This window comes from Nothobranchius furzeri, chromosome 4 (assembly GCF_043380555.1).
Source record: "Nothobranchius furzeri strain GRZ-AD chromosome 4, NfurGRZ-RIMD1, whole genome shotgun sequence".
NCBI classification, from domain to species: Eukaryota; Metazoa; Chordata; class Actinopteri; order Cyprinodontiformes; family Nothobranchiidae; genus Nothobranchius; species Nothobranchius furzeri.
The window spans coordinates 44,408,527-44,422,743 of NC_091744.1; positions in this window are offsets into that span (position 1 = coordinate 44,408,527).

The window sequence follows — 14,217 nt, forward strand, 5'->3', positions numbered from 1 at the left end:
AGGCGCTCAGTCAGACCGAGTGCTGACATAAGGCAAGACGCTCCTCGGGGCGCGTCTTGCTGGGGCCTCTCTCCTGGAGGTGCTCAATCAGACCCAGTGGTGACATGTGGCAAGATGCTCCTCGGGGCACGTCTTGCTTGGGCCTCTCTCCTGGAGGCGCTCAGTCAGACCGAGTGCTGACATGTTGCAAGACGCTCCTCGGGGCGCGTCTTGCTTGGGCTTCTCTCCTGGAGGCCCTCAGTCAGACCCATTGTTGACATGTGGCAAGACACTCCTCGGGGCGCGTCTCATTTGGGCCTCTCTCCTGGAGGCGCTCAGTAAGACCGAGTGCTGACATGTGGCAAGACGCTCCTCGGGGCGCGTCTTGCTTGGGCCTCTCCCCTTGAGGCCCTCTGTCAGACCCAGTGTTGACATGTGGAAAAACGCTCCTCCAGGCGCGTCTTGCTTTGGCCTCCCTCCTGGAGGCGCTCAGTCAGAGCCAGTGTTGACATGTGGCAAGACGCTCCTTGGGGCGCGTCTTGCTTGGGCCTCTCTCCTGGAGGCGCTCAGTCAGACCGAGTGCTGACATGTGGCAAGACGCTCCTCGGGGCGCGTCTTGCTGGGGCTTCTCTCATGGAGGCACTCAGTCAGACCCAGTGTTGACATGTGGCAAGACGCTCCTCAGGGCGCGTCTTGCTTGGTCCTCTCTCCTGGGGAGGCGATCAGTCAGACCCAGTGTTGACATGTGTCAAGACGCTCCTCGGGCGTTTCTTGCTTGGGCCTCTCTCCTGGAGGTGCTCAGTCAGACCCAGAGGTGACATGTGGCAAGACGCTCCTCGGGGCGCGTCTTGCTTGGGCCTCTCTCCTGGAGAAGCTCAGTCAGACCCAGTGTTGACATGTGGCAAGACGCTCCTCGGGGCACGTCTTGCTTGGTCCTCTCTCCTGGAGGCGCTCAGTCAGACCGAGTGCTGACATGTGGCAAGATGCTCCTTGGGGCGCGTCTTGCTTGGGCTTCTCTCCTGGAGGCCCTCAGTCAGACCCATTGTTGACATGTGGCAAGACGCTCCTCGGGGCGCGTCTTGCTTGGGCCTCTCTCCTGGAGGCGCTCAGTAAGACCGAGTGCTGACATGTGGCAAGACGCTCCTCGGGGCGCGTCTTGCTTGGGCCTCTCCCCTTGAGGCCCTCTGTCAGACCCAGTGTTGACATGTGGAAAAACGCTCCTCCAGGCGCGTCTTGCTTTGGCCTCCCTCCTGGAGGCGCTCAGTCAGACCCAGTGTTGACATGTGGCAAGACGCTCCTTGGGGCGTTTCTTGCTTGGGCCTCTCTCCTGGAGGCGCTCAGTCAGACCCAGTGTTGACATGTGGCAAGACGCTCCTCGGGGCGCGTCTTGCTTGGGCCTCTCTCCTGGAGGCGCTCAGTCAGACCTAGTGCTGACATGTGGCAAGACGCTCCTCGGGGCGCGTCTTGCTTGGGCTTCTCTCCTGGAGGCCCTCAGTCAGACCCTTCGTTGACATGTGGCAAGACGCTCCTCGGGGCGCGTCTTGCTTGGCCCTCTCTCCTGGAGGCGCTCAGTCAGACCGAGTGCTGACATGTGGCAAGACGCTCCTCGGGGCGCCTCTTGCTTGGGATTCTCTCCTGGAGGCCCTCAGTTAGACCCATTGTTGACATGTGGCAAGACGCTCCTCGGGGCGCGTCTTGCTTGGGCCTCTCTCCTGGAGGCGCTCAGTCAGACCGAGTGCTGACATGTGGCAAGACGCTCCTCGGGGCACGTCTTGCTGGGGCTTCTCTCCTGGAGGCGCTCAGTCAGACCCAGTGTTGACATGTGGCAAGACGCTCCTCGGGGCACGTCTTGCTTGGGCCTCTCTCCTGGAGGCGCTCAGTCAGACCGAGTAGTGACATGTGGCAAGACGCTCCTCGGGGCGCGTCTTGCTTGGGCCTCTCTCCTGGAGGCGCTCAGTCAGACCGAGTGCTGACATAAGGCAAGACGCTCCTCGGGGCGCGTCTTGCTGGGGCCTCTCTCCTGGAGGCGCTCAATCAGAACCAGTGGTGACACGTGGCAAGACGCTCCTCGGGGCGCATCTTGCTTGGGCCTCTCTCCTGGAGGCGCTAAGTCACACCCAGTGTTGACACGTGGCAAGACGCTCCTCGGGGTGCTTCTTGCTTGGGCCTCGCTCCTGGAGGCGCTCAGTCAGACCCAGTGGTGACATGTGGCAAGACGCTCCTCGGGGCGCGTATTGCTTGGGCCTCTCTCCTGGATGCCCTCTGTCAGACCCAGTGTTGACATGTGGCAAGACTCTCCTCGGGGCGCGTCTTGCTTGGGCTTCTCTCATGGAGGCCCTCAGTCAGACCCAGTGTTGACATGTGTCAAGACGCTCCTCGGGGCGTGTCTTGCTTGGGCCTCTCTCCTGGAGGCGCTCAGTCAGACCCAGTGTTGACATGTGGCAAGACGCTCCTCGGGGCGCTTCTTGCTTGGGCTTCTCTCCTGGAGGCCCTCAGTCAGACCAATTGTTGACATGTGGCAAGACGCTCCTCGGGGCACGTCTTGCTTGGGCCTCTCTCCTGGAGGGGCTCAGACAAACCGAGTAGTGACATGTGACAAGACGCTCCTCGGGGCGCGTCTTGCTTGGGCCTCTCTCCTGGAGTCGCTCAGTCAGACCCAGTGTTGACATGTGGCAAGACGCTCCTCGGGGCGCATCTTGCTTGGGCCTCTCTCCTGGAGGTTCTCAGTCAGACCCAGTGTTGACATGTGGCAAGATGCTCCTCGGGGCGCATCTTGCTGGGGCTTCTCTCATGGAGGCACTCAGTCAGACCCAGTGTTGACATGTGGCAAGACGCTCCTCGGGGCACGTCTTGCTTGGGCCTCTCTCCTGGAGGCGCTCAGTCAGACCCAGAGGAGACATGTGTCAAGATGCTCCTCGGGGCGCGTCTTGCTTGGGCCTCTCTCCTGGAGGCGCTCAGTCAGACCGAGTGCTGACATGTGGCAAGACGCTCCTCCGGGCGCGTCTTGCTTGGGCCTCTCTTCTGGAGGCGCTCAGTCAGACCCAGTGTTCACATGTGGCAAAACGCTCCTCGGGGTGCGTCTTGCTTGGGCCTCTCTCCTGGAGGCGCTCAGTCAGACCGAGTGCTGACATGTGGCAAGACGCTCCTCGGGGCGCGTCTTTCTTGGGCTTCTCTACTGGAGGCCCTCAGTCAGACCCATTGTTGACATGTGGCAAGACGCTCCTCGGGGCGCGTCTTGCTTGGGCCTCTCTCCAGAAGGCCCTCAATCAGACCCAGTGCTGACATGTGGCAAGACGCTCCTCGGGGCGCGTCTTGCTTGGGCTTCTCTCCTGGAGGCCCTCAGTCAGACCCATTGTTGACATGTGGCAAGACACTCCTCGGGGCGCGTCTTGCTTGGGCCTCTCTCCTGGAGGCGCTCAGTCAGACCGAGTCCTGACATGTGGCAAGACGCTCCTCGGGGCTCGTCTTGCTTGGGCTTCTCTCCTGGAGGCCCTCAGTCAGACCCATTGTTGACATGTGGCAAGACGCTCCTCGGGGCGCGTCTTGCTTGGGCCTCTCTCAAGAAGGCCCTCAATCAGACCCAGTGCTGACATGTGGCAAGACGCTCCTCGGGGCGCGTCTCATTTGGGCCTCTCTCCTGGAGGCCCTCAGTCAGACCCAGTGTTGACATGTGGCAAGACGCTCCTCGGGGCACGTCTTGCTTGGGCCTCTCTTCTGGAGGCGCTCAGTCAGACCCAGTGTTCACATGTGGCAAAACGCTCCTCGGGGTGCGTCTTGCTTGGGCCTCTCTCCTGGAGGCGCTCAGTCAGACCGAGTGCTGACATGTGGCAAGACGCTCCTCGGGGCGCGTCTTTCTTGGGCTTCTCTACTGGAGGCCCTCAGTCAGACCCATTGTTGACATGTGGCAAGACGCTCCTCGGGGCGCGTCTTGCTTGGGCCTCTCTCCAGAAGGCCCTCAATCAGACCCAGTGCTGACATGTGGCAAGACGCTCCTCGGGGCGCGTCTTGCTTGGGCTTCTCTCCTGGAGGCCCTCAGTCAGACCCATTGTTGACATGTGGCAAGACACTCCTCGGGGCGCGTCTTGCTTGGGCCTCTCTCCTGGAGGCGCTCAGTCAGACCGAGTGCTGACATGTGGCAAGACGCTCCTCGGGGCTCGTCTTGCTTGGGCTTCTCTCCTGGAGGCCCTCAGTCAGACCCATTGTTGACATGTGGCAAGACGCTCCTCGGGGCGCGTCTTGCTTGGGCCTCTCTCAAGAAGGCCCTCAATCAGACCCAGTGCTGACATGTGGCAAGACGCTCCTCGGGGCGCGTCTCGTTTGGGCCTCTCTCCTGGAGGCCCTCAGTCAGACCCAGTGTTGACATGTGGCAAGACGCTCCTCGGGGCACGTCTTGCTTGGGCCTCTCTCCTGGAGGCGCTCAGTCAGACCGAGTAGTGACATGTGGTAAGACGCTCCTCGGGGCGCGTCTTGCTTGGGCCTCTCTCCTGGAGGCGATTAGTCAGACCGAGTGCTGACATAAGGCAAGACGCTCCTCGGGGCGTGTCTTGCTGGGGCCTCTCTCCTGGAGGTGCTCAATCAGACCCAGTGGTGACACGTGTTAAGACGCTCCTCGGGGCGCATCTTGCTTGGGCCTCTCTCCTGGAGGCGCTAAGTCAGACCCAGTGTTGACACGTGGCAAGACGCTCCTCGGGGCGCGTCTTGCTTGGGCCTCTCTCCAGAAGGCCCTCAATCAGACCCAGTGTTGACACGTGGCAAGACACTCCTCGGGGCGCTTCTTGCCTGGACCTCTCTCCTGGAGGCGCTCAGTCAGACCCAGTGGTGACATGTGGCAAGACGCTCCTCGGGGCGCGTATTGCTTGGGCCTCTCTCCTGGATGCCCTCTGTCAGACCCAGTGTTGACATGTGGCAAGACTCTCCTCGGGGCGCGTCTTGCTTGGGCTTCTCTCATGGAGGCCCTCAGTCAGACCCAGTGTTGACATGTGTCAAGACTCTCCTCGGGGCGTGTCTTGCTTTGGCCTCTCTCCTGGAGGCGCTCAGTCAGACCCAGTGTTGACATGTGGCAAGATGCTCCTCGGGGCGCTTCTTGCTTGGGCTTCTCTCCTGGAGGCCCTCAGTCAGACCCAGTGTTGACATGTGGCAAGACGCTCCTCGGGGCGCATCTTGCTTGGGCCTCTCTCCTGGAGGTTCTCAGTCAGACCCAGTGTTGACATGTGGCAAGATGCTCCTCGGGGCGCGTCTTGCTGGGGCTTCTCTCATGGAGGCACTCAGTCAGACCCAGTGTTGACATGTGGCAAGACGCTCCTTCGGGCGCGTCTTGCTTGGGCCTCTCTCAAGAAGGCCCTCAATCAGACCCAGTGCTGACATGTGGCAAGACGCTCCTCGGGGCGCGTCTCGTTTGGGCCTCTCTCCTGGAGGCCCTCAGTCAGACCCAGTGTTGACATGTGGCAAGACGCTCCTCGGGGCACGTCTTGCTTGGGCCTCTCTCCTGGAGGCGCTCAGTCAGACCGAGTAGTGACATGTGGTAAGACGCTCCTCGGGGCGCGTCTTGCTTGGGCCTCTCTCCTGGAGGCGATTAGTCAGACCGAGTGCTGACATAAGGCAAGACGCTCCTCGGGGCGTGTCTTGCTGGGGCCTCTCTCCTGGAGGTGCTCAATCAGACCCAGTGGTGACACGTGTTAAGACGCTCCTCGGGGCGCATCTTGCTTGGGCCTCTCTCCTGGAGGCGCTAAGTCAGACCCAGTGTTGACACGTGGCAAGACGCTCCTCGGGGCGCGTCTTGCTTGGGCCTCTCTCCAGAAGGCCCTCAATCAGACCCAGTGTTGACACGTGGCAAGACACTCCTCGGGGCGCTTCTTGCCTGGACCTCTCTCCTGGAGGCGCTCAGTCAGACCCAGTGGTGACATGTGGCAAGACGCTCCTCGGGGCGCGTATTGCTTGGGCCTCTCTCCTGGATGCCCTCTGTCAGACCCAGTGTTGACATGTGGCAAGACTCTCCTCGGGGCGCGTCTTGCTTGGGCTTCTCTCATGGAGGCCCTCAGTCAGACCCAGTGTTGACATGTGTCAAGACGCTCCTCGGGGCGTGTCTTGCTTTGGCCTCTCTCCTGGAGGCGCTCAGTCAGACCCAGTGTTGACATGTGGCAAGATGCTCCTCGGGGCGCTTCTTGCTTGGGCTTCTCTCCTGGAGGCCCTCAGTCAGACCCAGTGTTGACATGTGGCAAGACGCTCCTCGGGGCGCATCTTGCTTGGGCCTCTCTCCTGGAGGTTCTCAGTCAGACCCAGTGTTGACATGTGGCAAGATGCTCCTCGGGGCGCGTCTTGCTGGGGCTTCTCTCATGGAGGCACTCAGTCAGACCCAGTGTTGACATGTGGCAAGACGCTCCTTATGGCGCGTCTTGCTTGGGCCTCTCTCCTGGAGGCGCTCAGTCAGACCCAGTGTTCACATGTGGCAAGACGCTCCTCGGGGCGCGTCTTGCTTAGGCCTCTCTCCTGGAGGCGCTCAGTCAGACCGAGTGCTGACATGTGGCAAGACGATCCTCGGGGCGCGTCTTGCTTGGGCTTCTCTCCTGGAGGCCCTCAGTCAGACCCATTGTTGACAAGTGGCAAGACGCTCCTCGGGGCGCGTCTTGCTTGGGCCTCTCTCCAGAAGGCCCTCAATATGACCCAGTGTTGACATGTGGCAAGACGCTCCTCGGGGCGCTTCTTGCTTGGGCCTTTCTCCTGGAGGCGCTCAGTCAGACCCAGTGGTGACATGTGGCAAGACGCTCCTCGGGGCGCGTATTGCTTGGGCCTCTCTCCTGGATGCCCTCTGTCAGACCCAGTGTTGACATGTGGCAAGACTCTCCTCGGGGCGCGTCTTGCTTGGGCTTCTCTCATGGACGCCATCAGTCAGACCCAGTGTTGACATGTGTCAAGACGCTCCTCGGGGCGTGTCTTGCTTGGGCCTCTCTCCTGGAGGCGCTCAGTCAGACCCAGTGTTGACATGTGGCAAGACGCTCCTCGGGGCGCTTCTTGCTTGGGCTTCTCTCCTGGAGGCCCTGAGTCAGACCCATTGTTTACATGTGGCAAGACGCTCCTCGGGGCACGTCTTGCTTGGGCCTCTCTCCTGGAGGCGCTCAGTCAGACCCAGTGTTGACAGGTGGAAAGACGCTCCTCGGGGTGTGTCTTGCTTGGGCCTCTCTCCTGGAGGTTCTCAGTCAGACCCAGTGTTGACATGTTGCAAGATGCTCCTCGGGGCACGTCTTGCTGGGGCTTCTCTCATGGAGGCACTCAGTCAGACCCAGTGTTGACATGTGGCAAGACGCTCCTCGGGGCACGTCTTGCTTGGGCCTCTCTCCTGGAGGCGCTCAGTCAGACCCAGAGAAGACATGTGTCAAGATGCTCCTCGGGGCGCGTCTTGCTTGGGCCTCTCTCCTGGAGGCGCTCAGTCAGTCCGAGTGCTGACATGTGACAAGACGCTCCTCCGGGCGCGTCATGCTTGGGCCTCTCTCCTGGAGGCGCTCAGTCAGACCCAGTGTTCACATGTGGCAAGACGCTCCTCGGGGCGCGTCTTGCTTGGGCCTCTCTCCTGGAGGCGCTCAGTCAGACCCAGTGTTGACATGTGGCAAGATGCTCCTCGGGGCACGTCTTGCTTGGGCCTCTCTCCTGGAGGCGCTCAGTCAGACCGAGTGCTGACATGTTGCAAGACGCTCCTCGGGGCGCGTCTTGCTTGGGCTTCTCTCCTGGAGGCCCTCAGTCAGACCCATTGTTGACATGTGGCAAGACACTCCTCGGGGTGCGTCTCATTTGGGCCTCTCTCCTGGAGGCGCTCAGTAAGACCGAGTGCTGACATGTGGCAAGACGCTCCTCGGGGCGCGTCTTGCTTGGGCCTCTCCCCTTGAGGCCCTCTGTCAGACCCAGTGTTGACATGTGGAAAAACGCTCCTCCAGGCGCGTCTTGCTTTGGCCTCCCTCCTGGAGGCGCTCAGTCAGACCCAGGGTTGACATGTGGCAAGACGCTCCTCAGGGCGCTTCTTGCTTGGGCCTCTCTCCTGGGGAGGCGATCAGTCAGACCCAGTGTTGACATGTGTCAAGACGCTCCTCGGGCATTTCTTGCTTGGGCCTCTCTCCTGGAGGCGCTCAGTCAGACCCAGTGTTGACATGTGACAAGACGCTCCTCGGGGCGCGTCTTGCTTGGGCCTCTCTCCTGGAGGTGCTCAGTCAGACCCAGAGGTGACATGTGGCAAGACGCTCCTCGGGGCGCGTCTTGCTTGGGCCTCTCTCCTGGAGAAGCTCAGTCAGACCCAGTGTTGACATGTGGCAAGACGCTCCTCGGGGCACGTCTTGCTTGGTCCTCTCTCCTGGAGGCGCTCAGTCAGACCGAGTGCTGACATGTGGCAAGATGCTCCTTGGGGCGCGTCTTGCTTGGGCTTCTCTCCTGGAGGCCCTCAGTCAGACCCATTGTTGACATGTGGCAAGACGCTCCTCGGGGCGCGTCTTGCTTGGGCCTCTCTCCTGGGGAGGCAATCAGTCAGACCCAGTGTTGACATGTGTCAAGAGGCTCTTTGGGCGTTTCTTGCTTGGGCCTCTCTCCTGGAGGCACTCAGTCAGACCCAGTGTTGACATGTGGCAAGACGCTCCTCGGGGCGCGTCTTGCTTGGGCCTCTCTCCTGGAGGCGCTCAGTCAGACCTAGTGCTGACATGTGGCAAGACGCTCCTCGGGGCGCGTCTTGCTTGGGCTTCTCTCCTGGAGGCCCTCAGTCAGACCCTTTGTTGACATGTGGCAAGACGCTCCTCGGGGCGCGTCTTGCTTGGCCCTCTCTCCTGGAGGCGCTCAGTCAGACCGAGTGCTGACATGTGGCAAGATGCTCCTCGGGGCGCCTCTTGCTTGGGATTCTCTCCTGGAGGCCCTCAGTTAGACCCATTGTTGACATGTGGCAAGACGCTCCTCGGGGCGCGTCTTGCTTGGGCCTCTCTCCTGGAGGCGCTCAGTCAGACCGAGTGCTGACATGTGGCAAGACGCTCCTCGGGGCACGTCTTGCTGGGGCTTCTCTCCTGGAGGCGCTCAGTCAGACCCAATGTTGACATGTGACAAGACGGTCCTCGGGGCGCGTCTTGCTTGGGCCTCTCTCCTGGAGGCGCTCAGTCAGACCCAGAGGTGACATGTGGCAAGACGCTCCTCGGGGCGCGTCTTGCTTGGGCCTCTCTCCTGGAGGCCCTCTGTCAGACCCAGTGTTGACATGTGGCAAGACGCTCCTCGGAGCGCGTCTTGCTTGGGCTTCTCTCCTGGAGGCCCAAGACGCTCCTCGGAGCGCGTCTTGCTTGGGCTTCTCTCCTGGAGGCCCTCTGTCAGACCCTTCATTGACATGTGGCAAGACGCTCCTCGGGGCGCGTCCTGCTTGGCCCTATCTCCTGGAGGCGCTCAGTCAGACCGAGTGCTGACATGTGGCAAGACGCTCCTCGGGGCGCATCTTGCTTGGGCTTCTCTCCTGGAGGCCCTCAGTCAGACCCATTGTTGACATGTGGCAAGACGCTCCTCGGGGCGCGTCTTGCTTGGGCCTCTCTCCAGAAGGCCCTCAATCAGACCCAGTGCTAACATGTGGCAAGACGCTCCTCGGGGCGCGTCTTGCTTGGGCTTCTCTCCTGGAGGCCCTCAGTCAGACCCATTGTTGACATGTGTCAAGACACTCCTCGAGGCGCGTCTTGCTTGGGCCTCTCTCCTGGAGGCGCTCAGTCAGACCGAGTGCTGACATGTGGCAAGACGCTCCTCGGGGCTCGTCTTGCTTGGGCTTCTCTCCTGGAGGCCCTCAGTCAGACCCATTGTTGACATGTGGCAAGACGCTCCTCGGGGCGCGTCTTGCTTGGGCCTCTCTCAAGAAGGCCCTCAATCAGACCCAGTGCTGACATGTGGCAAGACGCTCCTCGGGGCGCGTCTCATTTGGGCCTCTCTCCTGGAGGCCCTCAGACAGACCCAGTGTTGACATGTGGCAAGACGCTCCTCAGGGCACGTCTTGCTTGGGCCTCTCTCCTGGAGGCGCTCAGTCAGACCGAGTAGTGACATGTGGCAAGACGCTCCTCGGGGCGCGTCTTGCTTGGGCCTCTCTCCTGGAGGCGCTCAGTCAGACCGAGTGCTGACATAAGGCAAGACGCTCCTCGGGAAGTGTCTTGCTGGGGCCTCTCTCCTGGAGGTGCTCAATCAGACCCAGTGGTGACACGTGGCAAGACGCTCCTCGGGGCGCATCTTGCTTGGGCCTCTCTCCTGGAGGCGCTAAGTCAGACCCAGTGTTGACACGTGGCAAGACGCTCCTCGGGGCGCGTCTTGCTTGGGCCTCTCTCCAGAAGGCCCTCAATCAGACCCAGTGTTGACACGTGGCAAGACGCTCCTCGGGGCGCTTCTTGCCTGGACCTCTCTCCTGGAGGCGCTCAGTCAGACCCAGTGGTGACATGTGGCAAGACGCTCCTCGGGGCGCGTATTGCTTGGGCCTCTCTCCTGGATGCCCTCTGTCAGACCCAGTGTTGACATGTGGCAAAACTCTCCTCGGGGCGCGTCTTGCTTGGGCTTCTCTCATGGAGGCCCTCAGTCAGACCCAGTGTTGACATGTGTCAAGACGCTCCTCGGGGTGTGTCTTGCTTGGGCCTCTCTCCTGGAGGCGCTCAGTCAGACCCAGTGTTGACATGTGGCAACACGCTCCTCGGGGCGCTTCTTGCTTGGGCTTCTCTCCTGGAGGCCCTCAGTCAGACCCATTGTTGACATGTGGCAAGACGCTCCTCGGGGCACGTCTTGCTTGGGCCTCTCTCCTGGAGGCGCTCAGTCAGACCGAGTAGTGACATGTGACAAGACGCTCCTCGGGGCGCGTCTTGCTTGGGCCTCTCTCCTGGAGGCGCTCAGTCAGACCCAGTGTTGACATGTGGCAAGACGCTCCTCGGGGCGCATCTTGCTTGGGCCTCTCTCCTGGAGGTTCTCAGTCAGACCCAGTGTTGACATGTGGCAAGATGCTCCTCGGGGCGCGTCTTGCTGGGGCTTCTCTCATGGAGGCACTCAGTCAGACCCAGTGTTGACATGTGGCATGACGCTCCTCGGGGCACGTCTTGCTTGGGCCTCTCTCCTGGAGGCGCTCAGTCAGACCCAGAGGAGACATGTGTCAAGATGCTCCTCGGGGCGCGACTTGCTTGGGCCTCTCTCCTGGAGGCGCTCAGTCAGACCGAGTGCTGACATGTGGCAAGACGCTCCTTCGGGCGCGTCTTGCTTGGGCCTCTCTCCTGGAGGCGCTCAGTCAGACCCAGTGTTCACATGTGGCAAGACGCTCCTCGGGCGCGTCTTGCTTGGGCCTCTCTCCTGGAGGAGCTCAGTCAGACCGAGTGCTGACATGTGGCAAGACGATCCTCGGGGCGCGTCTTGCTTGGGCTTCTCTCCTGGAGGCCCTCAGTCAGACCCATTGTTGACATGTGGCAAGACGCTCCTCGGGGCGCGTCTTGCTTGGGCCTCTCTCCAGAAGGACCTCAATCAGACCCAGTGTTGACATGTGGCAAGACGCTCCTCGGGGTGCTTCTTGCTTGGGCCTTTCTCCTGGAGGCGCTCAGTCAGACCCAGTGGTGACATGTGGCAAGACGCTCCTCGGGGCGCGTATTGCTTGGGCCTCTCTCCTGGATGCCCTCTGTCAGACCCAGTGTTGACATGTGGCAAGACTCTCCTCGGGGCGCGTCTTGCTTGGGCTTCTCTCATGGAGGCCATCAGTCAGACCCAGTGTTGACATGTGTCAAGACGCTCCTCGGGGCGTGTCTTGCTTGGGCCTCTCTCCTGGAGGCGCTCAGTCAGACCCAGTGTTGACATGTGGCAAGACGCTCCTCGGGGCGCTTCTTGCTAGGGCTTCTCTCCTGGAGGCCCTCAGTCAGACCCATTGTTTACATGTGGCAAGACGCTCCTCGGGGCGTGTCTTGCTTGGGCCTCTCTCCTGGAGGCGCTCAGTCAGACCGAGTAGTGACATTTGACAAGACGCTCCTCGGGGCGCGTCTTGCTTGGGCCTCTCTCCTGGAGGCGCTCAGTCAGACCCAGTGTTGACAGGTGGCAAGACGCTCCTCGGGGTGCGTCTTGCTTGGGCCTCTCTCCTGGAGGTTCTCAGTCAGACCCAGTGTTGACATGTCGCAAGATGCTCCTCGGGGCACGTCTTGCTGGGGCTTCTCTCATGGAGGCACTCAGTCAGACCCAGTGTTGACATGTGGCAAGACGCTCCTCGGGGCACGTCTTGCTTGGGCCTCTCTCCTGGAGGCGCTCAGTCAGACCTAGAGAAGACATGTGTCAAGATGCTCCTCGGGGCGCGTCTTGCTTGGGCCTCTCTCCTGGAGGCGCTCAGTCAGACCGAGTGCTGACATGTGACAAGACGCTCCTCCGGGCGCGTCATGCTTGGGCCTCTCTCCTGGATGCGCTCAGTCAGACCCAGTGTTCACATGTGGCAAGACGCTCCTCGGGGCGCGTCTTGCTTGGGCCTCTCTCCTGGAGGCGCTCAGTCAGACCCAGTGTTGACATGTGGCAAGATGCTCCTCGGGGCACGTCTTGCTTGGGCCTCTCTCCTGGAGGCGCTGAGTCAGACCGAGTGCTGACATGTTGCAAGACGCTCCTCGGGGCGCGTCTTGCTTGGGCATCTCTCCTGGAGGCCCCCAGTCAGACCCATTGTTGACATGTGGCAAGACGCTCCTCGGGGCGCGTCTCATTTGGGCCTCTCTCCTGGAGGTGCTCAGTAAGACCGAGTGCTGACATGTGGCAAGACGCTCCTCGGGGCGCGTCTTGCTTGGGCTTCTCTCCTGGAGGCCCTCAGTCAGACCCATTGTTGACATGTGGCAAGATGCTCCTCGGGGCGCATCTTGCTTGGGCCTCTCCCCTTGAGGCCCTCTGTCAGACCCAGTGTTGACATGTGGCAAAACGCTCCTCCAGGCGCGTCTTGCTTTGGCCTCCCTCCTGGAGGCGCTCAGTCAGACCCATTGTTGACATGTGGCAAGACTCTCCTTGGGGCGCGTCTTGCTTGGGCCTCTCTCCTGGAGGCGCTCAGTAAGACCGAGTGCTGACATGTGGCAAGACGCTCCTCGGGGCGCGTCTTGCTTGGGCTTCTCTCCTGGAGGCCCTCAGTCAGACCCATTGTTGACATGTGGCAAGATGCTCCTCGGGGCGCATCTTGCTTGGGCCTCTCCCCTTGAGGCCCTCTGTCAGACCCAGTGTTGACATGTGGCAAAACGCTCCTCCAGGCGCGTCTTGCTTTGGCCTCCCTCCTGGAGGCGCTCAGTCAGACCCATTGTTGACATGTGGCAAGACTCTCCTTGGGGCGCGTCTTGCTTGGGCCTCTCTCCTGGAGGCGCTCAGTCAGACCGAGTGCTGACATGTGGCAAGACGCTCCTCGGGGCGCGTCTTGCTGGGGCTTCTCTCATGGAGGCACTCAGTCAGACCCAGTGTTGACATGTGGCAAGACGCTCCTCAGGGCGCGTCTTGCTTGGGCCTCTCTCCTGGGGAGGCGATCAGTCAGACCCAGTGTTGACATGTGTCAAGACGCTCCTCGGGCGTTTCTTGCTTGGGCCTCTCTCCTGGAGGCGCTCAGTCAGACCCAGTGTTGACATGTGACAAGACGCTCCTCGGGGCGCGTCTTGCTTGGGCCTCTCTCCTGGAGGTGCTCAGTCAGACCCAGAGGTGACATGTGTCAAGAGGCTCTTTGGGCGTTTCTTGCTTGGGCCTCTCTCCTGGAGAAGCTCAGTCAGACCCAGTGTTGACATGTGGCAAGACGCTCCTCGTGGCACGTCTTGCTTGGGCCTCTCTCCTGGAGGCCCTCAGTCAGACCCATTGTTGACATGTGGCAAGACGCTCCTCTGGGCGCGTCTTGCTTGGGCCTCTCTCCTGGGGAGGCAATCAGTCAGACCCAGTGTTGACATGTGGCAAGACGCTCCTCGGGGCGCGTCTTGCTTGGGCCTCTCTCCTGGAGGCGCTCAGTCAGACCTAGTGCTGATATGTGGCAAGACGCTCCTCGGGGCGCGTCTTGCTTGGGCTTCTCTCCTGGAGGCCCTCAGTCAGACCCTTCGTTGACATGTGGCAAGACGCTCCTCGGGGCGCGTCTTGCTTGGCCCTCTCTCCTGCAGGCGCTCAGTCAGACCAAGTGCTGACATGTGGCAAGACGCTCCTCGGGGCGCCTCTTGCTTGGGATTCTCTCCTGGAGGCCCTCAGTCAGACCCATTGTTGACATGTGGCAAGACGCTCCTCGGGGCGCGTCTTGCTTGGGCCTCTCTC